We start from the raw sequence: 26,212 nt of genomic DNA on the forward strand, positions 1-26,212 counted from the left end.
GGTTACTAAGCAGGAGGTACCTGTGCCAGAAAGCACTACCAAGGACCAGCAGACGTTGGTGGAACTTGGATACCGAGAAGGAGGCACTTAAGCCAAAGGCACTGCCGAGAACCAGCTGACGGTACTGGAACTCGGATGGATAGCAGAAGGTACCCATGACAAAAAAAGTTGCAAGGACGCGAGCCGGCCGCAGTTACAGAAACCCACAGTCCTACAGGGGGTGCTTGTCCTATTGGCACTATGGAATCAGCCTTCATTGCCAGATCCCCCAGCCCACATAGGAGTCACCTAAACTGCAGGCACCATAGAGTCGGCTAACCTGACCACAACACGACAGGACAACGTATTGGAGGCAAAGTGACGTTGACACTTCCTGGAAATAGCTGGTGTGCTGGAACCAGGCTGGGCAGGAGGGAGTACCCGTGCAAAAGACACTGCATGGAAACAGCTGACGGTACTGGAACCTGGATGGGTAGCAGAAGGTACCCATGAAAAAAAAAGCTGCGAGGCTGAGAGCCGGCCGCAGTTACCGAAACCCACAGTCCTACAGGGGGTGCTTGTCCTATTGGCACTATGGAACCAGCCTTCATTGCCAGCTCCCACCGTCCACATAGGAGTCACCTAAACTGCAGGCACCATAGAGTCGGCTAACCCGACCACAACACGACTGGACAGCGTATTTTAGGCAAAGTGACGTTAACACTACCTGGAAACAGCTGGCATGCTGGAACCTGGCTGGGAAGGAGGGAGCACCCATGCCAAAGACACTGCTGGGAAACAGCTGACGGTACTGGAACCCGGATGGGTAGCAGAAGGTAGAAGAGCCAATGGAACTACCGAGGACCAGCTGATGGTACTGGAACCCAGTTACTAAGCAGGAGGTACCTGTGCCAGAAAGCACTACCAAGGACCAGCAGACGTTGGTTGAACTTGGATACCGAGAAGGAGGCACCTAAGCCAAAGGCACTGCCGAGGATCAGCTGATGTTACTGAACCCCAAGGTGTAATTGGAGCAAGTTTTAAATCTGTAGTACAGTGGATGTGGACAGAGCAGGAGAATTTGCCAGACACACAGCTGGGGATCAGCTAACGTTACTGAACCTCAATAACACTGGACCAAGTGTTAACTGTGCAGACAGCACTTCTGAGCAGCAACTGGCGGTGTTGGAGCTCAGGGTAAAGACTGAAAAAGGAGTGGAGCCAGAGGTGTAATTGGAGCAAGTTTTAAATCTGTAGTACAGTGGATGTGGACAGAGCAGGAGAAGTTGCCGGACACACAGCTGGGGATCAGCTGATGTTACTGAACCCCAATAACACTGGACCAAGTGTTAACTGTGCAGACATCACTTCTGAGCAGCAACTGGCGGTGTTGGAGCTCAGTATAAATACTGAATAAAGAGTGGAGCCAGAGGTGTAATTGGAGCAAGTTTTAAATCTGTAGTACAGTGGATGTGGACGGAGCAGGAGAGTTTGCCGGACACACAACTGGGGATCAGCTGACGTTACTGAACCCCAATAACACTGGACCAAGTGTTAACTGTGCAGACAGCACTTCTGAGCAGCAACTGGCGGTGTTGGAGCTCAGGGTAAATACTGAAAAAAGAGTGGAGCCAGAGGTGTAATTGGAGCAAGTTTTAAATCTGTAGTACAGTGGATGTGGACAGAGCAGGAGAATTTGCAGGACACACAGCTGGGGATCAGCTGACGTTACTGAACCCCAATAACACTGGACCAAGTGTTAACTGTGCAGACAGCACTTCTGAGCAGCAACTAGCGGTGTTGGAGCCCAGGGTAAATTCTGAAAACAGAGGAGCCAGAGGCCTAATTGGAGCAATTTTAAAATCTGTAATAGTGAGAATGTGGACAGGGCAGGAGAAATTGCCATACACACAGCAGGGGAACAGCTGACATTACTGAACCCCAATAACACGGCAGCAAGTGTTGACTGTGCAGATGGCACTTCTGAGCAGCAACTAGCGGTGTTGGAGCCCAGGGTAAATACTGAAAACAGAGGAGCCAGAGTTCTAATTGGAGCAACTTTAAAATCTGTAGTAGTGAGAATGTGGACAGAGCAGGAGAATTTGCCGTACACACAGCAGGGGAACAGCTGACGTTACTGAACCCCAATAACACGGCAACAAGTGTTGACTGTGCAGACGGCACTTCTGAGCAGCAACTAGCGGTGTTGGAGCCCAGGGTAAATACTGAAAACAGAGGAGCCAGAGGCCTAATTGAAGCAATTTTAAAATCTGTAGTAGTGTGAATGTGGACAGAGCAGGAGAAATTGCCGTACACACCGCAGGGGAACAGCTGACGTTACTGAACCCCAATAACACTGGAGCAAGGGTTGACTGTGCAGATGGCACTTCTGAGCAGCAACTAGCAGTGTTGGAGCTCAGGGTAAATACTGAAAACAGAGGAGCCAGAGGCCTAATTGGAGCAACTTTAAAATCTGTAGTAGTGAGGATATGGACAGAGCAGGAGAAATTGCCGTACACACAGCAGGGGAACAGCTGATGTTACTGAACCCCAATAACACGGCAGCAAGCGTTGACTGTGCAGACGGCACTTCTGAGCAGCAACTGGCGGTGTTGGAGCTCAGGGATTACAGTTCAGGTGGTAGAAACATGAACGCAACAGGAGACCGGGATACTGTTGCCAACCAATTATTTATTCTGGAAGAGGACTGGCAAATTCATGCGACATCCAGGCCTTGTTCATTTTGAGAAAAGTAAGCCGGTCAACGTTATCGGAGGATAGTCGCATGCGACGGTCTGTTAGTACACCACCTGCGGCACTAAAGACGCGTTCCGATAATACACTAGCAGCAGGGCAAGCCAGCACCTCCAAAGCATACTGGCTAAGCTCTGGCCATATATCCAGCTTAGAGGCCCAAAACTTGAAGGTGGAAGAGCCGTCTGGGAGTACACTGAGAGGGCAAGACATGTAGTCTGTCACCATCTGACGGAAATGTTGCCTCCTGCTGACTGGAGCCATCTGTGATGGTGTAGACATTTGTGGCGGCGGGGACACAAAACTTTGCCACATTTGGGCCATACTAGTCTTGCCTTGTGCTGAGGCGCTGCTTCTGTTCCCTCTTTGTGCAGAGCTTCCTCCACTGCCTCGACGCACTGAGCTGCTTTGTAAAGCACTAGCAGCACTGCTCTCGGTTGGAATGGAGAACATGATGGAATGCACCAGTGCGTCTTGGTACTCCCGCATTTTACGCTCCCGGTTCAACGGTGTTATGAGGCTTTGTAAGTTGTCCTGGTAGCGAGGATCTAGGAGGGTGGACACCCAATAATCAGCCGTGTTGAGAATGTGGGCGATGCGGCGGTCGTTTCTCAGGCACTGCAGCATGAAATCAACCATGTGCTTCAGACTGCCAACTGGCCAAGAAATGCTGTCCCCTGCTTGAGGCGTGATCTCTGCCTGCTCTGCATCACCCCACCCTCGCTCTAGATACTGACTACTAGAGCATTGTGTACCTCCCTCCTCTGGAAAGATGTCTTCCTCCTCCATTGACTCCTCCTCATCCTCCTCACAAAGTGTCCCCTGCCTAGGCCTTTGTGAGGAACCACATTGCGCAGACTGTACAGAAGCAGATGACATTTGTGACTCCTCATCCTCCACCTCTTCCAAAACCTCCTCCCTTAGTGCTTGCAGTGTTTTTTCAAGCAGGCAGATAAGGGGGATAGTCATGCTGACTAGTGTATCATCTGCACTCGCCATCCGCATGGAATAATCGAAGGCACGCAAAACGTGGCAAATGTCCTTCATAGAGGCCCACTCAGTGGTGGTGAAGTGTGAATGGTGTGCACTGCGACTTGTTTGCGCCTGCTGCAGCTAGTACTCCATTACTGCTGCCTGCTGCTCACACAACCTCTCCAACATATGTAACGTTGAATTCCATCTGTTGGGTAGGTCACATATGATGCGATGTTCCGGAAGATGTAATCGGCGCTGCAGAGCTGCAATGCGCGATCTTGCGTTGCTGGAACGCCGCATGTGAGCGCACTCTATGCGGACCTTGTGCAGCAGTACATCAAGATCCGGATAGTCCCTCAAAAAACTCTACACGACCAAGTTGAGCACATGAGCCAGAAATGGGATGTGAGTGAGGTTGCCTAGGCCCAGAGCTGCCACCAGATTTCGGCCATTGTCACACACTACCATACCTGGCTGGAGATTCGCTGGCACAAACCACACGTCGCTCTGCTGCTTAATGGCATTCCAGAGCTCCTGCACTGTGTGGCTTCGATTCCCCAAAGAAATTAATTTTAATACGGCCTGTCGACGTTTGGCCACGGCTGTGCTCATATCGGTCATCTTAACAGGTAACCGTTCACGGGTCGATGTGGAGGTAGACCGTGACGGCTCCTGCAGTGCTGATTCAGAGGAACTGGAGTATGAGGAGGAGTCAATGTGTGCAGACTGGATTCCTGCAATCCTTGGAGTTGGCAGAACACGTACAGCGCCACTCTCAAGATCTGTACCCGGCTCCACAACATTTACCCAATGGGCAGTGAGGTTAAGGTATCATCCCTGTCCATGCTTACTGGTCCACGCATCGGTGGTCAGGTGGACCTTGCTACTGACGGCGTTTTGTAGCACATGTTTAATTTTTCCCTCCACATGCTGTTGCAGGGCAGGGACGGCTTGCCTGCTGAAATAAAAGTGGCTGGGCACGTTGTATTGTGGGACTGCCAATGCCATAAAGTTACGGAAGGTGTCAGTCTCCATCAGCCTGAATGATAGCATTTCAAGGGCCAGTAGTTTTGCAATGCCAGTATTCAGAGCCTGTGCTTGGAGGTGGTTTGCCGAGTATGGGCGCCTTTTCTCACATGCCTGTGCTAACGATGGCTGTAGACTGGCCTGGGAGTGTGAGGATGACAGGGAACGTGGTGCTGTGGGTGGAATTACACTGTGTCTCTGTACATCAGTGGCAGAGGTTCTTCCATGGCGATCCTGTGAGGAAGCCGAACCAGCTGTGTGTGAGCTGGAGGAAGAGGCTACAACACGAGCTAAAGAGGTGGTAGGTGGCGCTGTAGGTTGGCCTAGGTGTTCAATGTGTTTTTGTAACTCCACCACGTGCTTGGTCAACACATGTTTCCACATATTTGTGGTATTGAGGTTGCTGACACTGTTCCCTCTTTTCCCTTCCGATTACACAGCTTGCATTTGACAAATCAAATGTCATCAGCAACTGTGTCAAAAAAGGACCAGGCACTGCAAGTCTTGGGAGCGCCAGCTTTGGATTTTGGATGAGGCATGCTCCTAATTGGTGCCGAAGTGGAGGCTACAGGCAACCAAGTCTGCCCCCTCCCTCTCCCTCATTTTTGGGCCGTTTGGGGAATCTCTTCCTCAGAGCTGCTCCCACCACCTTCCTGTCAATCACGCCATGATGGGTCAAGGACCTCATCATCTACACCACCCTCTTCAAACAACTGCTTCTCCTGGGTAGTCTCGACAGCACAGTACGCACCAGAAAGTGGCACCTGAGTCTCATCATCAGATGCGTACTGAGGTGTGCTGCTGACCATAGGCACTGACCCACCCTCCTGGTCAGATTCAGAGAGACAAAACGGTTGCGCATCACTGCATGCTGCCTCTTCTTCAAGTTCTTGAATTCTGCTTGGCTGGCACCCTCTTTCCAAGCCAAGAGATACAGAGATCAGAAGTAGAGATGGCTCCTGTCCAGGGTTCTCTGACTGCCTGGGCAATTTGGCAGGTGGTGAAGAGACAGATGGGTGCTCTTCAGTGCTCAGTACCTGAGAGGATCTGGAACTAATTGAAGTCGATGCGTTAGCTGCCATCTATCCGACAATGGCTTCAATTTGGTCCTCCCGCAGCAGTGGTGTACGGCTAGCTCCTACAAAGCAGCGCATAAAGGACTGTTCCCAGGTAAAACTGGGCGATGCTGAGTCACTGGTGCCCGCAGCAGGCACAGAATCCCCACGTCCTTTCCCTGCAGGCACAGAATCCTCACGTCCTCTCCCTGCAGAAACTCCACGCCCACGACCACATGCCTTACTCCCTTCCGTCTTCATCTTGGTAGACTGATAAAAAAAGGCAGAAAAGTACTAAGGGCTTAGTGTGCTTATTCCTGAACAGCTGCTAACAGGTATAAGAAACACTAATTTTATAAAGTGTGGACTAGACTTTAATATGAGCTAATGTGGCCTACACAACTGTAAAGTGGAGTGTTTGGTGAACTTTATTTAGGTTTTTTTGTCACAAAAAGACACTGGATGTGCCCAAAGATGTAATACCAATAGTATCACAAACTTTTTGTAGCTATTACAATGCAGGAAGGTAACCTACAATGCAATAGATGAGGCTACAAAAATAGGCTAATACTAATCTCCCTGGGGCTGCAGGGCACAATGCTGCAGAAAGGCTCCTCTATCTACTCCTATATAGTGTGTTTGGAACCAATCTAGCTGGATACGGATGGAACAACCACTCTAATAGGAGAAATCAGGAAAAATGATCAATTAGCAAAAAAGGACAATGTATGAGGCAGTGACGCACGCAGAGCACACTACAACCAGACGTGGCTGAAGCACACACTACAGCGTGAGCTGCACTCACACACAGAGACCTTGCAGACAGCCGTGAACAGTGCAGATGCAGAGCACTGTGCACTAGCGCTGCAAGACAAAATAAAACTTCTCTATCTACTCCTATATAGTGTGTTTGGAACCAATGTAGCTGGATACGGATGGAACCACAACACTAATAGGAGAAATTAGGAAAAATGATCAATTAGCAAAAAAGGACATTGTATGAGGCAGTGACGCACACTGAGCGCACTACAACCAGACGTGGCTGAGGCACACACTACAGCGTGAGCTGCACTCACACGCAGAGACCTTGCAGACAGCCGTGAACAGTGCAGATGCAGAGCACTGTGCACTAGCGCAGCAAGACAAAATAAAACTTCTCTATCTACTCCTATATAGTGTGTTTGGAACCAATGTAGCTGGATACGGATAGAACCACCACACTAACAGGAGAAATCAGGAAAAATGATCAATTAGCAAAAAAAGACAATGTATGAGGCAGTGACGCACGCTGAGCGCAGTACAACCAGACTTGGCTGAAGCGCACACTACAGCATGAGCTGCACTCACACACAGAGACCTTGCAGACAGCCGTGAACAGTACAGAGAACTGTGCACTAGCGCTGCAAGGCACAGCGATTTATAAAGTAGCTTGGGTAAAGCAGAATAGACCAAATAGGTAGCTAAAACTGTCCCTCAGAACAACAGCGTCCTATCCCTAACTGAATTCACAGCAGAGTGAGCTCAAAATGGCGTCGGCGGCTTTTATAGTGCATCATGACATCATTTCAGCAGCCAATCACAGCCATGCCATTAGTTAACATGCCTACATGCCTAACAGGATGTGCCCACACTTCTTAGGATCCTCATTGGCTAAATAAAATGAAACTGGCTCATTGCATTATGGGAAATTCCGATTCCGGTATCCAATATTCTAAAAGTATCGGAATTAAGTAACGGAATTCCGATACCGCGAATATCGGCCGATATCCGATATTTCAGTATCAGAATGCTCAACACTAATGAGGACAGAATAATTTAGCAGCTGAGACACATATTCAAAAGATGTATCACTTATTAATCTGTGTGCTGTTGTATAGTTACATAGTTATATAGGTTGAAAAAAAACCTAGGTCCATCAAGTTCAACATGTTGTTTCCACAGAATGAAGAATGAAAGTTTCATCACCAGGACATTTAAACTGTCAGGACAGGTGCTTGCCTGAGCAGTTGTCGGACTACATCCCCTCCTCTGATAAGCAGCTCACTGTCAATAGACAATGTACTTAGAAAGCTATGGTGTGCACGTGGGCAGCTTTCTGAGCTCTGCTACATGCTGCAGTACATCAAAAAACTCTGATTGTGTCACAACTGCTGCACCGAGTAAACTAATTGATACATCATTGGAATCAGAGTCTCTTTCTCTATATTATGCTTCTCTCGGATGAGGTAGCAAAAACTTGGTGACATATCCCTATTAAGGAGCCAAGTGTGTTCATTTGTTTCATCTACCATAATTGAATTCACATTGATACAGTATCACTTATAACAATGCCTCTAAGAGAAATAGTTTGAAACTAGCCATCACAACTAATAATTTAATTTTGAGATTATATTATGTTTATATTCAATGATTATAATTCACATGAACTATTCTGAAGCAATAACTGTAAATTACTAAGTAAGATATTTCTCTCCTACTGTTGAAAACTCCAGACCTAATGATCATATGCATTAGCCAAATTTTATTTATTGCCTGAAAACCTTGTCTTCTGATTGACTTAACCTTGGATTCGGCCTCGGATGCTTCATATATGAATCATGTTTTTGCAGTGACTCTTCCTGTTCTTGTAGAGCTGCATCCCTTTCATTTTTCATGTAGCTGCCAAATGAAGCATTAGATCTTTATGTAGAAAGTCTTAGGCTAGAAAATGAAACATTTGGATTCATTCCTGTTTACAAACACTGAAATGAGCACAAAATTGAACAAGTATCTTTGAAAATACAATGTTAATAAAATATTAGAATACAGGATCATTATATAAATTACATTCGGACTAACCCAAATGTAAGGAGTCTAAAACAACATGGACAATTGAAAATATATTGCAAATGCAGCAATATGAAGACATTTGGATATTATGCTATGCTACTATATTATATTTATCATTGAATTATATTTTTATTAACATTGGTTGGGAGTCAAGCCAAAAGTGCACATCCAATACAAAGTCTTAACAGAGTTGAGCTCTGCAAGAAACTTCATGGGAAGAGAAAGACGAGAAAGATGTCAATAATGTGAGAACACAAGAGGGATGACAAATTACATAATAAAGTGAATGTCCTATTATTAGTTGTGGCTATTTCTTTTACCATCTGTGTATATCATGTTTTATTAGCAGGGCAATATATTATGCTTCTCTCTAAGTAAAAGGATATTTCTGAGTGGTATGAAAAGGCTCTTGGTACCAGAGAAGTGGTAGTCAATGAACCAATCTGCCTTAAAAAAAAAAAAAAAAATTGATTCATTTAATCAGAGTAGTTGAAGGTACCTGAAATTTTGGTAACATAGTTTATATGTTGCCCAAATTGAATGGGAAAGGCCTTTGCATTACTGTCATAATAATAATAGTAGAAATATTTTTCAGAAGTTGCCAGATTTTCTCCTTAATACATTAAAATAAAAGTATTTGGTCCTATTTGAACAGTATGTCAATGTTTTATTTTTTTTAAATCATAATAAAGAATAAAGAAAAGTATACAACAGGGGATATCTGACACACTCAGACAGACATAGACATATATAAAAAAACAAAAAAGTTGACCGAGTCTTATGATTTAAAATATATGGTCAATACGAAAAGAACCAGAAATAGTGATAATATGATAAAAGTATCTAAAGGTTCCTTGTAATAATTAAGATCAAATGAACAAGACCAGATGACTTCAATCAGAAAAAAACTGTGGGATCATTTTCATTATACATATAACATTTTTTTTTAGTAAAGACATATATTCATATGAATGGAATATCCATAAAAAGGTGAGACAGAATAAATTGCTAAAGTTATTTGAGAAAGATTGTGTGCAAATAGAAACCATGAGAACACATTGGATTCCCAGCCCTAATCACTAAAGGTAATTGAACAGGCAGCAAGTAGCATGTACTCCTTCAGGGATAGGTAAAAGATAAATAAGATTGTGCATATAAATGATGCGCAATTACATACAAGTACCTGATAAGTTAACAAAACATTGTAGACATTGTATGAACAAAACTATACCTGAGGACATGCTGGTGTGCCCTAAAGCGGGTGGGGGATCCAAAGAAGCGCCTCGACGCGCGTTTCTCCTTCCGGCTTCGTCAGGAGGCGTATAGAGAGTTAAAAAGGGGCACTATATAAATGAAAATGTCCGGGTGACTGGCGAATCGGCGCATCGCTCGTCATGTTGTTCTTCCCCTGGGGGCGCGGCCGGCCAGCATGTGCTGGAAACGACGGAAGGGAGGACAATGTCATCGCCTCTGTCATCCCGGCAACGCGTCTGGCCCGCGGCGCCACAGGCGACAAACAGCGCATGTGCAAGGTGCGTCTGCGCCCCTGCGATCAGACTACAACTCCAACCAGGTAATTGAGAACAGGAGTTTTAATGAAGAGTACTGGTAAACTGAGATAGCTTGAAAAGAATAGGAATAAGGACATATAACCTATTAGATAGATCCCCATCAAAAGATATATGGCTATATCATTAATATTAAATATTATAAGTTTCCTCTATCCTAAGTCAGCAGCATAATCATAGGGGATAGCAATATCTTAAATTCCCTCTAATCATTAATATAAATATACGAGGGACATTCATAAATGGCCACACATACTAAAAGAGTATTGCCATATAAATACTTACAAACATGGATTATACAACTATCAGAAATATTATATCTAACACCAATAGCATAATAAGGGGAAACGGATAATAAGTTCCTCCTAAAGAGTACTGAAGTCTCAATATAGGAGGACCACACATATAACTATTCACGCTCAGGAAATATTGTCATACGGATATTTATAAAATAATTTACAGCAGAGCTATGAAAGAGGCACATATGTAGCCCTCCGCTTCAAAGGCATCCTTTACTCATGGTAATTTACAGAGTCATGTGGTCACTCGCCATGAGGATTTGTATATGTCATAATAAAAAAGGGGGCACACATGTGACTTTCAATTTATAGGAATTGTTATTATTCCCTTTTCTATCCATAAAAAGGCAAGCTGTTAGTCTATATTGTTACCTAAAAAGAGTACATAACCAGCTGGTCGCCTTTCGAAGATACCTCACAAATGTAACACTAGTCCACATTTCAATATGTTGTTTCAATGATAAATATCATGACATTTATTCTTAAATTGTATCAATAGAGTCCCATGGTGATAGTCCGCATGACAGTGAGCTGTTTTGATGATAAGTATAGTGACAATCTTCCTTGATGATGCTTGCAGGATCACAGTCCGTAGTCTTTTCAAGAGGAGTAAAAAGTGATGTCAGATCATCAGGGGCCAGTATCCGATAGAATAGAATATATAGATACATCTGGACTAAAGCATAAAAGAAAAAAACAGTGTAAATAACAAACAAAAAAATTAAAAAACAAATATAGTGTCCAACAGAAAAGTTAAAAAGAGAGAAGATCAAAGAAAAGACTTGAAACTGATAGTCTCATTTAGACCATTAGGGGATAGCGTATCCAAAGTAATCATCCATTGGGTTTCTTTCTGGAGCAGTGTTTGTTTTAGATTCCCTCCTCTGATACCCATATATATGTGATCAATGCCACAAACAGTCAGTTCCTTTGGGTTGCAATTATGGTGTTCAAAGAAGTGTCTGGGGATGGTCTTAAGCAAATGCGGTTCAGAACAATCCGCTGCATTTCTTATATCCCGGACATGTTCTTGTACTCTTATTTTCAGCGCTCTGGTTGTCATACCAATATAAATACATTCGCAAGGGCATTTTGCATAGTATGATACCGCTGTTGTATTGCATGTAATATGGTGAACGATTTTAAAGGTTTTGGTGAATGTTTTTGTTCTTACAATGTATTTGCAGGCGAGGCAGGCTCCACAGGAATAGCATCCCCAGGGAGGACCCGAACCGCCAAAAGGATATTTATTCTTAGGGGGGACGTAATGGCTGTTACGAAGTATGTCTCCTAAAGTGCGTGATTTACGCCAGGTTACAGAAGGATATTTAGGTAATTGATATTGTAAATTTTTGTCTGATCGTAATATTGACCAGTGTTTAGAAAGAATTTTTTGTATCCTATCCCAGTTAGCATTGAAAGTGGTGATGAATCTTGGAGATTGATCCGTGAGGGAAGAATTTTTTGCTTTGTTAGATTTTTTATTCTCTGTTAGGAGGGTTTGTCTATTAGCGCTTTTGGCTCAATCAAAGCCATTGCGAATGTCTTGATAGGCATACCCCCTATTCAGGAATCTATGAGATAAATCCTTGGCCTGGATATTGAAAGTCCTATCATCGGAGGCGATACGGCGGGCCCTTAGATATTGACCTATAGGGATCAATTTTTTCAGTTTTGGGGGATGGGATGATTGAAAATGCAAAAGCGAATTAGTGGATGTTTCCTTCCTAAAAATATCAGTACTGATACTCCCATTAAGGGATCAAGTAATGAGTAAATCTAGGAAGTCGATTTGATGTTGACTATATATTCCATGTGAGCTTAATGTTCACATTATTGATATTTAATAGGTTCAGGAAGGAGTCAAGTTGCGACGTGGAGCCCTGCCAGATGAAAAACACATCGTCGATATATCTCGACCATGAGACCATGTGCTCGTGACCAGGTGTGCCAAGGACCGTATCCCTCTCCAACAGCCCCAGGAAGAGGCTGGCATAAGAGGGGGCACAAGATGCCCCCATTGCCATGCCCTGGAGCTGTAGGAAGGGGCGGTCCTTGAACACAAAAAAGTTATGTGTTAGAATAAATTGTAATAATGACAGAATAAACAAAGTCAAATCTGGTTCGAGATTGGTCATGTTCAAAAAGAACCGCACTGCGTTGATAACGTGGTCGTGGCATATCGACGTGTACAGGGACTCCACGTCGCAAGTAACAAACCACATGTCGTCCTCTAGAATGACCCCGTCCAATCTCCTTAGGACATCAGAGGTATCCTTTACGTATGACGGAAGGGTTTCGACACATTTTTTCAAATAAAAATCAATAAATTGGCATGCTGGTTCACAAAGACCCCCTATGCTGGAGAAAATCGGTCTCCCTGGAGGGCAGAGGGGGTCTTTGTGAACTTTAGGAAGCAAATAAAATGTGGGTACGATCGGGTGTTCGGGTAATAGAGCTTCCCCTATTTTTTGTGGGATGATAGAGGACATTAAACCTTCAAAAATTAAATCTGTGAGTTTTTGTTTAAATTTTAGCAATGGGATTGAATCCAATCTTTTATACCAATCCTTTCTTTTCAGTTGTTTGAACGCTTCTGCCTCATACATGTTTATAGGCCAGACCACTACATTACCCCCCCTTATCCGCCCTTTTCAGGACGACATCTTTCATATTTTTTAGTTTTCTAAGGGCTTATCTATGTGAATGGGAAAGATTGTCTTTGATGTAATTATTCTTCAATTTAGCAAAGTCCTCCTTCACCATTTTCACAAAAATTTCCACCGGCAGACAAGAAGACAGAGGTGGAAATATCTGTGATCGCGGCACAGATTTGGAGGAAAGAAAGGGTCATTCTGTATTGTATTCTTGGCTGCCAGTGATTCCAGGTCCCGAAGTGCCTGGAACTCAGTGGCTGTCGAGAATGATGATAAATCAGGGCTAAAATGCTTCTTAAAAAGTAGCTTACACGCGAACAGTTCCAAATCTTTAATCAAGGTAAAGTAATCCGAGCCCATCACCAGTGAAAAGGAAAAACCTTTTGCAAGCACCTCAGTCTGTGATTTAGAGAGGTGTTTGTCGGATAGGTTGATTACCTTTAAAGTTTGTTCATTTTCTTGTCCCTGAAATAGTAAGGATGGTTCCTTCCTTTGGCGTTTTGTATTCTGGGACGTTTAACCATATTTGAGGATGTGGGGTCTTCTGTTGAAGTTAAACGTTTTCCTAAAAAAAGATCCCCACATTCTTCCTCTGAGGTTGTGGATATGTTAGAAGTTGATTGAGAATGAGCTATAAATTTGTAGCGTTTTTTATGCCAACGATATACGCGTTTGGACTGATAATCCCCCAAATCGCATTGATATTTTTTAGTCTTGTTGCTCTGTATCTCTAGTTCCCATTTGGACAGATCTGTTTCCAGAGACTGATCAAATGATTTATATTCATCGTTTGAAAGTGTATTCTGTATTTTAATACGTGTCTCTTCAATCTCCTTCACCAATTCAAGGGTTCGCCTGTCCACTCCTATCTATAGTTCCAAAAGAGTACTGGAGCACTTTGTTAGGGTTTCTTCCCATTTGTTTGTGAATGATGAATCCTCAACATCTAGAGTAGGAAATAATTGGATACGCAATCCTCTAGGTATTATGCCCTTGGCTAGATAGTTTTCAAGGGCCGCCTTTTTAATAGATCTTTGATTTTCAGCTTCAAGTCTTTAATATCAGTTGTCTCATGGGTTATAGCATTCTGTTTCTCACCAAATATGGTCCCAAGTTGATTAACCCAGGCTTTATCACGCTTCTTAATATATAGACATATATAAATATGGGTAAATCACTGATAAAGAACCGTGATAAGCATGGGCGTACCCAGGATCAAAACTAGGGGGGGGGAGCCATGGTCACAGATACCGAAGAGAAATATACTGTATATATAGTACAATGCAAAGATTTCACTTCTTACATTACATGAGTGATATCTATTGTAAATTCCACAATAGCTCAGAAACCGGCGAATCGCTCCACACAGTATACTGGCCACCATAAAATGCCCCATACAGGATACTGGTCCCCATATAACGCTCCATACAGGATACTGGCCCCCATATAAAGCTCCATACAGAATACTGGCCCCCATATAACGCTCCATACAGAATACTGGCTCCCATATAATGCTCCATACAGGATACTGGCCCCCATATAATGCTCCATACAGAATACTGGCCCCCATATAACGCTCCTCTTTTTATTACGTTTGGGCAATTTCACTGTATCATTCATTTAAGGTCAAAGGACTGTGGAGACTCATTTATTTAAAAAGTCCTCTGGCTTTTTTTGTATAATTAATACTGCAAGTGAAGATATGAAACTTTTCATAATATCTTTTTAAAGAAAATGCCTCTATCCCGTTGTTTCAGATTCCTCTTGCCTGAACTCACTGCTTAAATCTGTCTTTATTCATTGAATATAGGTTTTCTACTCACTGAGGAATCAGATTACAGTTGTGGCCAATAAGTCTGTGAAGAGGGGAGAAGAAAAAATGAAGTAGTGGCAAAGGCAGAGAAAAACACGGATGTGGCTTTTCAAAAATGCAGGCTATAATTCATATAATAGTAAGAAATACTGTTATTTTTCATAGACACACATGACCTCTATACATGAGGGGTCTCCTGAATTCACAGTTACACCTTAAAGCCTTTCAATAAAAAAACTGGTCTTGTTGCACACAACAACCAGTGTTTTAATTAATGTAAATTCCTATGGCAGTAAGGCCAATAATTTTTTAGTACTGGATTCTGGATTCTGGATTTTTCATTACATTTTTGTTTTGTGTTTTTTTGTGTTACCAGATCTTATCATGGAGTGCAATATAAAGTGTTCTACAAATAATGAATAATTTTTTGCATCAAATATATACAACTAAAAACTTCCTAAAAATGCTTTTTACATTTAAAAAAGTCTGCTGTTTTAAAGTGTGATTTTTCATGCATTAAAAAAATAAAATAAATAGAAAGTAAGACTATAAGGTTAGAGTCACACGATCGTATAAAAAATCAGTCCGATCAGTTGACCTAGTGAAATCCATATAGCATTCCGTGAGTAATGTGAGTGCAAATTGAGTATGCAATTTTTTTTTCGCATGCTATCCGTATGACATCAGTATTTTATCTGTATGCAATGCAATTTTAAACATGCATTTTTAATCAAATACACTATTAACTTTTTTGCCTGCCTGTTTGATTCTAGCTCTATAAAAACATACTCCACAAGACACCACATTGGGAGAACATCCATAATATTGTTAGAATATCCCCTACCGCATTATACTTTGTTCTGCTTTCCTTCGCCTGGGTGTCAGACATGTCTTTCTACTTGTCGTTCAACCAGACTGACTGCGTCAGTTTTCCACCAGGTTTTGTCTCCTCAGGTTGGTGAGCTTTACCCAGTAAGCGGAGATCATAGGAGGCAGACAATGAAGCACAAAAGGCTACTTCTAGCGGCTATTTTGGAAGCTCTGGCGCCATCCAGACAAGTTTTATACCTACTGCCGCATGAATATTACAACATTTGACCGTCTTTTGGAGAAGCTATGATCTGAGGAGATGTATTTTGCAGGAGGAGAGTCTTTTGCCAATACTGATGTAGGTAACCAATGCATGATGCCTGTTTTTTCATTGCAAAATATGTCTGTTTCTTTCCTCTCTGCATATTTCTATAGTCTTTAATGTTTGTGCTTATAATGTTGGGCTCACATTGTTATGGTGTTGGAGACCTTTATTTGAGGCCTGCTAAAAGGAATAGATTTTTAAACAATATGGCATGTGTCTGTTGTCTCAACTATTGATACCAAAAGGCTAACCAATGTATTTTTGCACAAGCAGCTCTGCTATTCTGCTTCAATGGAAGCATTTATGATGTTGCTCTGTGTTAAGATGACCTATCATGCTAATTCGTGTACATGTGTGCATGTGTTCCATAACTTGCATTGATTTTGACATTACTGTTGTTAGGGGCTTACATTTTTGTTTTCTTCATGTTAACTTATGCTAGTTCACATTTTACACTTATTTTCATGTAGGTAGTGGAGATGTAAATTTGACCAGGTAACATCGTAAAAGCAATTCAAACATGACTTGTTTGTTTGCTGTCACTGTAGAATGATTGTTCTGGTTGGGCCCCAATATTGCAATTACAAACATTATTTTTCTGTCATGCTGTTGGCCTTGGTTGACAGTACATACAGTTTTTATTTGTTGATATTGGGTGCTTCAATTCTTCCATAATGGGTCAGTGGCTTTGAAATAATGATTTGGATGTCCCACCACCACGACCCCTACCAGGTTCCAGTGGAGCTGCCATCCCTTATGTTGTGTTTGTAGCTGAGGCCATTCAACTTACATGCCAAGTTATGAGGCCCTATCCATGTCGAGGTCTGGACCACTGATGCCGTGTCTTCAACTACCTTATAGCACATGCGCGGCGACTAGTAGAATATGCGTTTGGCATTTTGTGTGCAAAATGATGCTAGCAAAATAATTATGTTAGCCCACAAATTGAGTGAAGAAAATGTTAACTGTGTAATTAAGGTATGTGTGATACTGCACAACTATACCCACATCCATGAATGTTGAGAGAATCTTAAGGATGATGGAGACCACAGACATAATCCCGCCCCACTCCCAGATGTTGTTAGCAGATGGCGTGATCCATCGAGCCTCACAGTTTGGAATATGTTTGTCTCTTATTTTTTATCACCACAGAGATCAATTCCAGGGCAATATGCCTATGTTTCTTTAGCTTAAGTGATGTTGTTATGTTTTCTTACTTACAAAAATTGGCATTTAATTGGAAAATGAAAAATGCGTTTGGTGATACTTTGGTTTTATTTCATGAAGACAAATAGACAAGCACTCACACAGGTTTACTGTTAAATTTTTTTATTAAAAAAAAAATAGCCAACCAGACCCATATTATAGTCATATGGTATGTTTTCATCAAATGTCACAAACATGCATAAAAATGAAAAAAAAATATATATATATAAATATAAATCATAATAAGTGGGAGGGGATCTGGGCTGAAGGGCAAAATGGGGTGTTGGATGAGGTGGTTGGGCAATGGATGAGGTTAAGAAAAGAGGGTTAAAGGAAGGGTACCCAGTCCGGCCCTGTAAGGCCATATGGGGCTGGGTGTCCATAATAATATGAATCCTCCTGTTGTGATGAGGCCCCCAAGGCTGATACATTTGTCCATCATGATATGCATGGTCTGACTACCTGGGGACAGACTACTCCTCTTGAGTTGGGCAAGACATGTGTTCAGAATGCCTGGTTGGTGGTTGGTGATGTGATGGTGCGTCTTGTGATGGTGGCACTTGTTGTCATGGAAGAGGCTGCTGTACTGCTGGTGGCTGTGGTTTCACAGTGTGAGGCATTCGGTGGTGGTTAGCACTAGACAGCTGCCACTTTTCAAGAAATTCAAATAACACCTTGGGGTCTGAGAAGATGTATGGTTGTGGATTTTAATAATCACCCAGGCAGGTTAACGATGCAATTAGTTTTATTCCTTCCGTCCACGGTAATACAGCAATTCCAGGTAAATGGCCAAAATGCAATTCTTTCAGTCCTCAAGATTCCAACCGGGATCAGTAAGTCTACTTTCCCCATACCAGGTGATATCCACTGTCCCCCAACTTTTGGTCAGCCCACAGCTTTCTGTATCTCCCACTGGAATATTGACAGTCACTGTATATCCTCCTCTGGATGACGGATATCACGACTTTCCTGTGGTGACGGCTCCACTGTATCTACTGTCCCCATCCACACAATGAGGCTAGTGACTGGGAGACAATGGAATGCTTGCTTTCATTGATTACCAATCTTGGGTCTGGCCTTATGTATGCTTACTGTAGCGCCAGCGTCCCTGCCCTCTGCTAGGCAGGGACGCTGTTCCCCTCACCCCTCTGCTCCGAGCCCGGCGTCCTCCTCCCGCTCTGCTGGCAGCGCGCGCTCCCTCCCTCTTAAAGGGGCCGCGCGCGCCGTCCTAAGGAGTCCCCGGCCAATGGCCGGAGGACTTCACCATATATAAGGTACCTCCTCCAAAATGGAGGTGCCCGAGCAACGTTGTTGCACTGTTCACTACTCTGCTTCAGCCCTCAGGTCCCGTTGCCAGTTACCTGCCAGATTCCTGCCAGTTTGCTGTCTGATTCCTGCCTGATATTCTGCTTACCTGCCTGCTAGCCTGAGGTCCGACGGTCTGCCTACCGACTCCTGTCAGTCTGTCTAAGGACCAGCTTGCCGCTCACCTGGGAGCGCTCCTCTGCTACCTGCCTGCTAGCCTGTGGTCCGACGGTCTGCCCTCCAACTCCTGTCAGTCTGTCTATGGACCAGCTTGCCCGCTCACCTGGGGGCGCACATCTGCTACCTGCCTGCTAGCCTACCTGGAGGCTCCGCCGTCACGTGCTGTGACCACCTGCCATTCCAGAGACTCCTGCCCGCTCACCTGGGAGCGCACACCTGCTACCTGCCTGCTAGTCTACCTGGAGGCTCCGCCGTCACGTGCTGTGACCACCTGCCATTCCAGAGACTCCTGCCCGCTCACCTGGGAGCGCACAGCTGTTACCTGCCTGCTAGCCTACCTGGAGGCTCCGCCGTCACGTGCTGTGACCACCTGCCATTCCAGAGACTCTCGCTTGCTCACCTGGGAGCACACATCTACCATCTGCCTGCTAGCCTACCTGGAGGCTCTGCCATCACAGGTCGTACCTACCCTTTACCCAGAGACTGCCCCGGTCACTTGCCGTGACCTCCTGCCCGTTCATCCAGAGACTGCCCCGTTCACTTGCAGTGACCTCCTGCCCGTTCATCCAGAGACTGCCCCGGTCACTTGCCGTGACCTCCTGCCCGTTCATCCAGAGACTGCCCCGGTCACTTGCCGTGACCTCCAGCCCGTTCACTCAAAGACTGTCCCGGTCACCTGCTGTGACTGCCTGCCCGTCTTCCCTGGTCGCCACCCGCTCCCTAACAAGGACCGCCCCCTTGTATAGTAGCTCAGAGGTTCCGCCTCCCAGACCCGTTACAGTTTGCTCGGGCCATGGAACCCGGTGGCACCCAAGCTCCCTCACTCTCGGACCTGTGTCATGAACTGTCCCGTCAGAGGTCCCAACAGGAGTCCATCCTGGGTCACCTGCGGAATGTCAATACTCGCCTGGACACTCTGACTGCTCCACCAGCAACCACCGCCAGAGCCATGACTCGCAATCCGGCAGCTCCGCTGCCCACCAATACTATGGTATCCTACCCCGGACCCGGATTTCTGCACCTCCTCGCTTCGGAGGCGACTCCGCTCAGGCTCGGGGCTTTATAAATCAGTGCACCCTGCACTTTGAACTCCTGTTCCACCAGTTTAACTCCGACCGGGCCAAAATTGCCTTCATCATGTCCCATCTCACCGGGGAGGCCCTGGCCTGGCTAAATCCTCTATGGGAGAGAGGAGACCCCCTGGTGTCCGACTTGCCTGCCTTTCTCACGGCTTTCCGGAAAGTCTTCGACGAACCTGGACGGAAGACCTCATCCGCATCATCTCTGCTACGCCTCCGTCAGGGAAGTCTCACCGTGGGCCAATATGCCATACGGTTCCGTACCCATGCCTCGGAGCTGGCCTGGGATAACGACGCTCTGGTATCTGTCTTCTGGGAGGGTCTGTCCGGCCGTATTAAAGATGAACTTGCCGGTCGAGACATTCCTACCACTCTCGATGACCTAATAACTCTTGCCACCCGGATTGACCTACGGTTCCAGGAGCGTGCCAAAGTAGTCACCCGTGAGAGGAGGTTTCCACGTCTAGCTCCTACTTTTCAGAAATCCGTCACTCCCTCCGTTTCTCCTCAGGTACACTCTCCTGAGCCTATGCAGGTCGACCAGACCAAGATGGTCAAAACCCGTCAGGACTTACGCCGTGCCGAGGGGAGCTGCTTCTACTGTGGCAGTAAGGAGCACCGGATCCGTTCCTGCCCGGAGAGGTCGGGAAACGCCTGTGTCTAGGTTCGCTCAGAGAGGTCGACCAAGACAAGAATAAATCCTCTCCATCTCTGCTGCTGTCAGTCTCAATTATCTGCGGGGAGAATCGTTATTTCGAACTAGCCCAACTTGACTCTGGAGCGGCCGGGAATCTTATTTCACAGGCCCTGGTAGAAAAATACCGCATTCCCACCAAACCTCTGGCTATACCATTATCTGTCGCTGCTGTGGATGGGGGCCTCTTACCACGTCCCATCCAACTCATCACCGAATCCGTAACTCTGCAGGTGGGAATGCTGCATTCTGAGAGCATCTCTTTTCATGTTCTGCCTGGACTCTCTCACGCCCTCTTACTAGGTCTACCTTGGCTCCAGAGACATGCACCCGTGCTTGACTGGCAGACCGGAGAAGTCCTTCGCTGGGGACAGGACTGTCATAAGACTTGTTTGGTTCCTGTTCATCCCGCCCGTCCTTCTCCTACCCCAACTAATCTACCTGGACTTCCGATTCCCTATTGGTCATTTGCTGATGTCTTTAATAAAAAGGAGGCAGAGACATTACCCCCTCATAGACCATACGACTGTCCTATCGACCTGTTACCCGGTACTACGCCTCCCCGTGGGCGTATTTACCCATTGTCCGCTGCTGAGACCCGGTCGATGTCCGAATATATTGAGGAGAATTTGGCCAGGGGATTCATCCGGAAATCTACCTCCCCGGCGGGAGCAGGCTTCTTTTTCGTAAAAAAGAAGGACGGCTCTCTCCGTCCCTGTATAGACTATAGAGGCCTTAACCAGATCACGGTGAAGAATAAGTACCCCCTTCCGCTCATTCCAGAATTATTTGATCGTCTGAGGGGGGCTAGAATCTTTACCAAACTGGACCTCCGTGGGGCGTACAACCTGGTCCGTATCCGTCAAGGGGATGAATGGAAGACTGCATTCAACACCCGGGACGGCCACTATGAATATCTGGTAATGCCCTTTGGTCTTTGTAACGCTCCTGCCGTCTTTCAAGAGTTGGTCAATGACATCTTCCGGGACCTTCTCTACTCCTGCGTAGTGGTGTACCTGGACGACATCTTGGTCTTCTCTCCGGATCTCCAGACTCACCGGAGAGACGTTCGTCAGGTCCTGCTCAGGCTCAGGCAGAATCACCTCTTCGCTAAATATGAGAAGTGCCTCTTTGAGCAGACCTCGCTTCCGTTTTTGGGCTACATTATTTCTCAGACCGGCCTTCGAATGGATCCAGAGAAACTGTCTGCCATCGAGAAATGGCCCCGACCGGAGGGATTGAAGGCCATTCAGCGGTTCCTGGGCTTCGCCAACTACTACCGCCTCTTCATACCGCACTTCTCTTCCCGGACTGCCCCAATTTCCGCTCTCACCCGTAAGGGCACTAATCCCAGAGAGTGGCCGCCCGAAGCAGAGGAGGCCTTTCTTTCCTTAAAACAGGCCTTCTCTTCCGCCCCGGTGCTGCATCGCCCAGATGGCAACAAGCAGTTCTTCCTGGAGGTTGACGCCTCCTCCTCTGGAGCCGGAGCGGTACTTACCCAAAAATCATCTTCCGGGAGAATGGTAACTTGTGGCTTCTTCTCCAAACTCTTCTCCTCTTCTGAGCGCAACTATTCCATAGGAGATCGAGAGTTATTGGCCATCAAGCTGGCATTGGAGGAGTGGCGTTACCTGCTCGAAGGGGCTCTTCACCCGTTAATAATTTACACTGACCACAAGAACTTGGCTTACCTCCAGCATGCCCAGAGACTTAACCCGCGCCAAGCTCGGTGGTCCTTGTTTTTTGCTCGTTTTGATTTTATTCTTCATTTTCGCCCGGCTGACAAAAACATCAAGGCGGACGCCTTGTCCCGATCCTTTCTGGTGTCTGATCTCGAGGAGGAACCGAAACACATCATCGATCCCGCCAGAGTAATGCAGGTGGCTCCAGTGAGTCTAAATCGTCTCCCTCCCGGTAAGACGTTCGTATCAGTACCTGATCGGGAGAAGATCCTACACTGGGGTCACTCGTCTAAACTAGCTGGCGACGCCGGTCAGAAAAAGACCCTCCAGCTTATTACCCGGCACTACTGGTGGCCTACCCTGCACATGGACGTAATAGACTTTTTTTCTGCCTGCGTGTCCTGCGCCCGCAACAAGGTTCCGAGACATCTGCCAGCCGGTCGCCTCCTTCCGCTCCCAGTACCTGCTGCCCCCTGGCAGCATATAGCAATGGACTTTATAACTGATCTCCCTGTCTCTGCCGGTTGTACGGTCATTTGGGTGGTCGCTGACCGCTTTTCCAAGATGGCCCATTTCGTTCCCCTGCCAGGCCTCCCGTCTGCACCCGAGCTGGCTAAAGACTTTATCCGCCACATCTTCCGTCTTCATGGCCTGCCCCTCCACATCGTGTCGGATCGTGGGGTACAGTTCACCTCACGCTTCTTGAGAGCCACTTGTAAACTGCTAGACGTCACCCTGGACTTCTCCTCCGCTTACCACCCACAGTCTAATGGTCAAGTGGAGCGGATCAATCAGAACCTGACCAGTTACCTCCGGCACTTCGTTAATGCCCACCATTCAGACTGGGTGGATCTCCTGCCATGGGCCGAATTTTCTTACAACAATCATGAGAGCGAATCTTCCTCCAAATCCCCGTTTTTTGTTGTCTTCGGTCAGCATCCTCGGATCCCTTTTCCCGTCTCCACCTCGGTGGACAATCCGGCTGCGGAATCTCTTGTTAACAAATTTTCCTCCATATGGGAGAGTACCCGATCCGCACTCCTTCTGTCATCCGAGCGTATGAAAAGACATGCTGACAAAAAACGTCTGGATCCTCCTCAATTCCGTCCAGGGGATAAGGTCTGGCTCTCGTCCAAGTATGTCCGGCTCAAGATTCCATCCTATAAGTTAGGGCCTCGGTTCATCGGTCCTCTGGAGGTCATCAGTCAGATCAACCCGGTGGCCTATAAATTGAAACTCCCGGCCAACTTGCGGATCCCTAACTCCTTCCATGTATCTCTCCTCAAACCGGTGGTACTTAACTCTTTTTCCAAGTCTACAGGTACGCCTCCTGCTCCGGTTTCCGCTGAAAACGAATTTGAGGTAGAGAACATTCTGGCCACCAAAAGGGTAAGAGGGAAGACCTTTTTTCTAGTAGATTGGAAGGGGTTTGGTCCTGAAGAGAGAACGTGGGAGCCCCGGGAGAACATCCATGCCCCTCTCATCCTAGCTAAATTTCTCTCTGGCCTAAAAAAAGGGGGGCCTAAAGGGGGGGTACTGTAGCGCCGGCGTCCCTGCCCTCTGCTAGGCAGGGACGCTGTTCCCCTCACCCCTCTGCTCCGAGCCCGGCGTCCTCCTCCTGCTCTGCTGGCAGCGCGCGCTCCTTCCCGGCCACTGTGCTTAGGGCGCGCGCGCGCTCCCTCCCTCTTAAAGGGGCCGCGCGCGCCGTCCTAAGGAGTCCCCGGCCAATGGCCGGAGGACTTCACCATATATAAGGCACCTCCTCCAAAATGGAGGTGCCCGAGCAACGTTGTTGCACTGTTCACTACTCTGCTTCAGCCCTCAGGTCCCGTTGCCAGTTACCTGCCAGATTCCTGCCAGTTTGCTGTCTGATTCCTGCCTGATATTCTGCTTACCTGCCTGCTAGCCTGAGGTCCGACGGTCTGCCTACCGACTCCTGTCAGTCTGTCTAAGGACCAGCTTGCCGCTCACCTGGGAGCGCTCCTCTGCTACCTGCCTGCTAGCCTGAGGTCCGACGGTCTGCCCTCCAACTCCTGTCAGTCTGTCTATGGACCAGCTTGCCCGCTCACCTGGGAGCGCACATCTGCTACCTGCCTGCTAGCCTACCTGGAGGCTCCGCCGTCACGTGCTGTGACCACCTGCCATTCCAGAGACTCCTGCCCGCTCACCTGGGAGCACACACCTGCTACCTGCCTGCTAGCCTACCTGGAGGCTCCGCCGTCACGTGCTGTGACCACCTGCCATTCCAGAGACTCCTGCCCGCTCACCTGGGAGCGCACACCTGTTACCTGCCTGCTAGCCTACCTGGAGGCTCCGCCGTCATGTGCTGTGACCACCTGCCATTTCAGAGACTCTCGCTTGCTCACCTGGGAGCACACATCTACCATCTGCCTGCTAGCCTACCTGGAGGCTCTGCCATCACAGGTCGTACCTACCCTTTACCCAGAGACTGCCCCGGTCACTTGCCGTGACCTCCTGCCCGTTCATTGAGAGACTGCCCCGGTCACTTGCCGCGACCTCCTGCCCGTTCATCCAGAGACTGCCCCGGTCACTTGCCGTGACCTCCTGCCCGTTCATCCAGAGACTGCCCCGGTCACTTGCCGTGACCTCCAGCCCGTTCACTCAGAGACTGTCCCGGTCACCTGCTGTGACTGCCTGCCCGTCTTCCCTGGTCGCCACCCGCTCCCTTACAAGGACCGCCCCCTTGTATAGTAGCTCAGAGGTTCCGCCTCCCAGACCCGTTACACTTACCATCACTGAATGGAAGCAATGATACCTGAGGTTGAGCTGATGAGCAAACAAATCACTAATAAAACACCGCATGCAAATTTCTAACAAAACACAACACTAAGATGGACGAAAATGAGTGCTCCATGCTGAAAAAGTATTTAGTAAGTGACCATCTCCTCACAGGGTCATTGGGTAGGGTGCAGGCATCTAACAGGGTGTGCATAGCAGACCAGGTATGCAGAATCATACCATAAGCAATTTCCTGCATATAGCAGGCCAGGCTCTTGCAAAAGCCTCCTCCCCATCATCATCAGAAGTGCGTGCTAGATAGTTCAAAACACCTGTATCTACATCAAGCCTGCTAGTGGTGGTGGGGAGGTTCCTTCTTAGCTCAATGGGATATGGGTGCCACCTGAGGGGAAATATTCAAAGGCAGCGGGGGGCTGCTGCTCGTTCAGTGCTCATTCTTATCATGTGGCTGTTCTGCTGCTGATGTGGGTGCTGATGCTTACGGTACACATGCTGCTGCTGACGGTCTAGAAGATGTAACTGCAGAAGCTGACTCTGGTCCTGCCCCCTCCCTAACAGGACCAAAAAGGACATCCAATTTGGAGGCAGTATTTCTCTCTCTGATGTTGGATTCAGTTCTGCAAAGGCAAACACGTGTTATTACTCCCAAATAAAACCAGGATACATCAATATTTCACACAAACAACAAAACCAAAAATTTACGGATGAAGATTAGTGTTGAGCGAACATGCTCGACAATGCTCGGTACTCGCCCGAGCATCACGCTACTCGGGATGTTCGGCGAGCACCGAGCATTTCCGGGTTACTCGGGCAGGAGCTCGGGTCTCCGCCCTGCATGTTTAGCGCTCTTTACAGAGCCAATGAACGTGCAGGGATTGCCAGCCAGTCACTGTAATGCCGCAGCCATGTTGTTTGTGGGCATTACATTGATTGGCTGGCCGCACAGCGTCACCTCGAGTATTTAAAACCAGGCGCCACCATCTTGGACACAGACGGCTGGGATCAGACAGTGTAGGGACAGCGCTGTTGATTTAGGGAGAGATATATACTGCAAAATAGTTAGTGTAGGGTCTGTAAAGGCTGCCAGATGAAACAAACAGTCCTTCTCAGGACTAATACCCATCCCAGATATCAGGCAGGCAGGCAGGCTGTATAGGAGATGCAGTGGTTATACCAGCAAATGCTGCATTACAGTCCTGTGTGCTCCTGTTGCTGA

This window comes from Phyllobates terribilis, unplaced genomic scaffold, assembly GCF_046119375.1.
Source record: "Phyllobates terribilis strain yellow unplaced genomic scaffold, ASM4611937v1 Scaffold_1__5_contigs__length_1240528914, whole genome shotgun sequence".
In the NCBI taxonomy this organism is placed as follows: Eukaryota; Metazoa; Chordata; class Amphibia; order Anura; family Dendrobatidae; genus Phyllobates; species Phyllobates terribilis.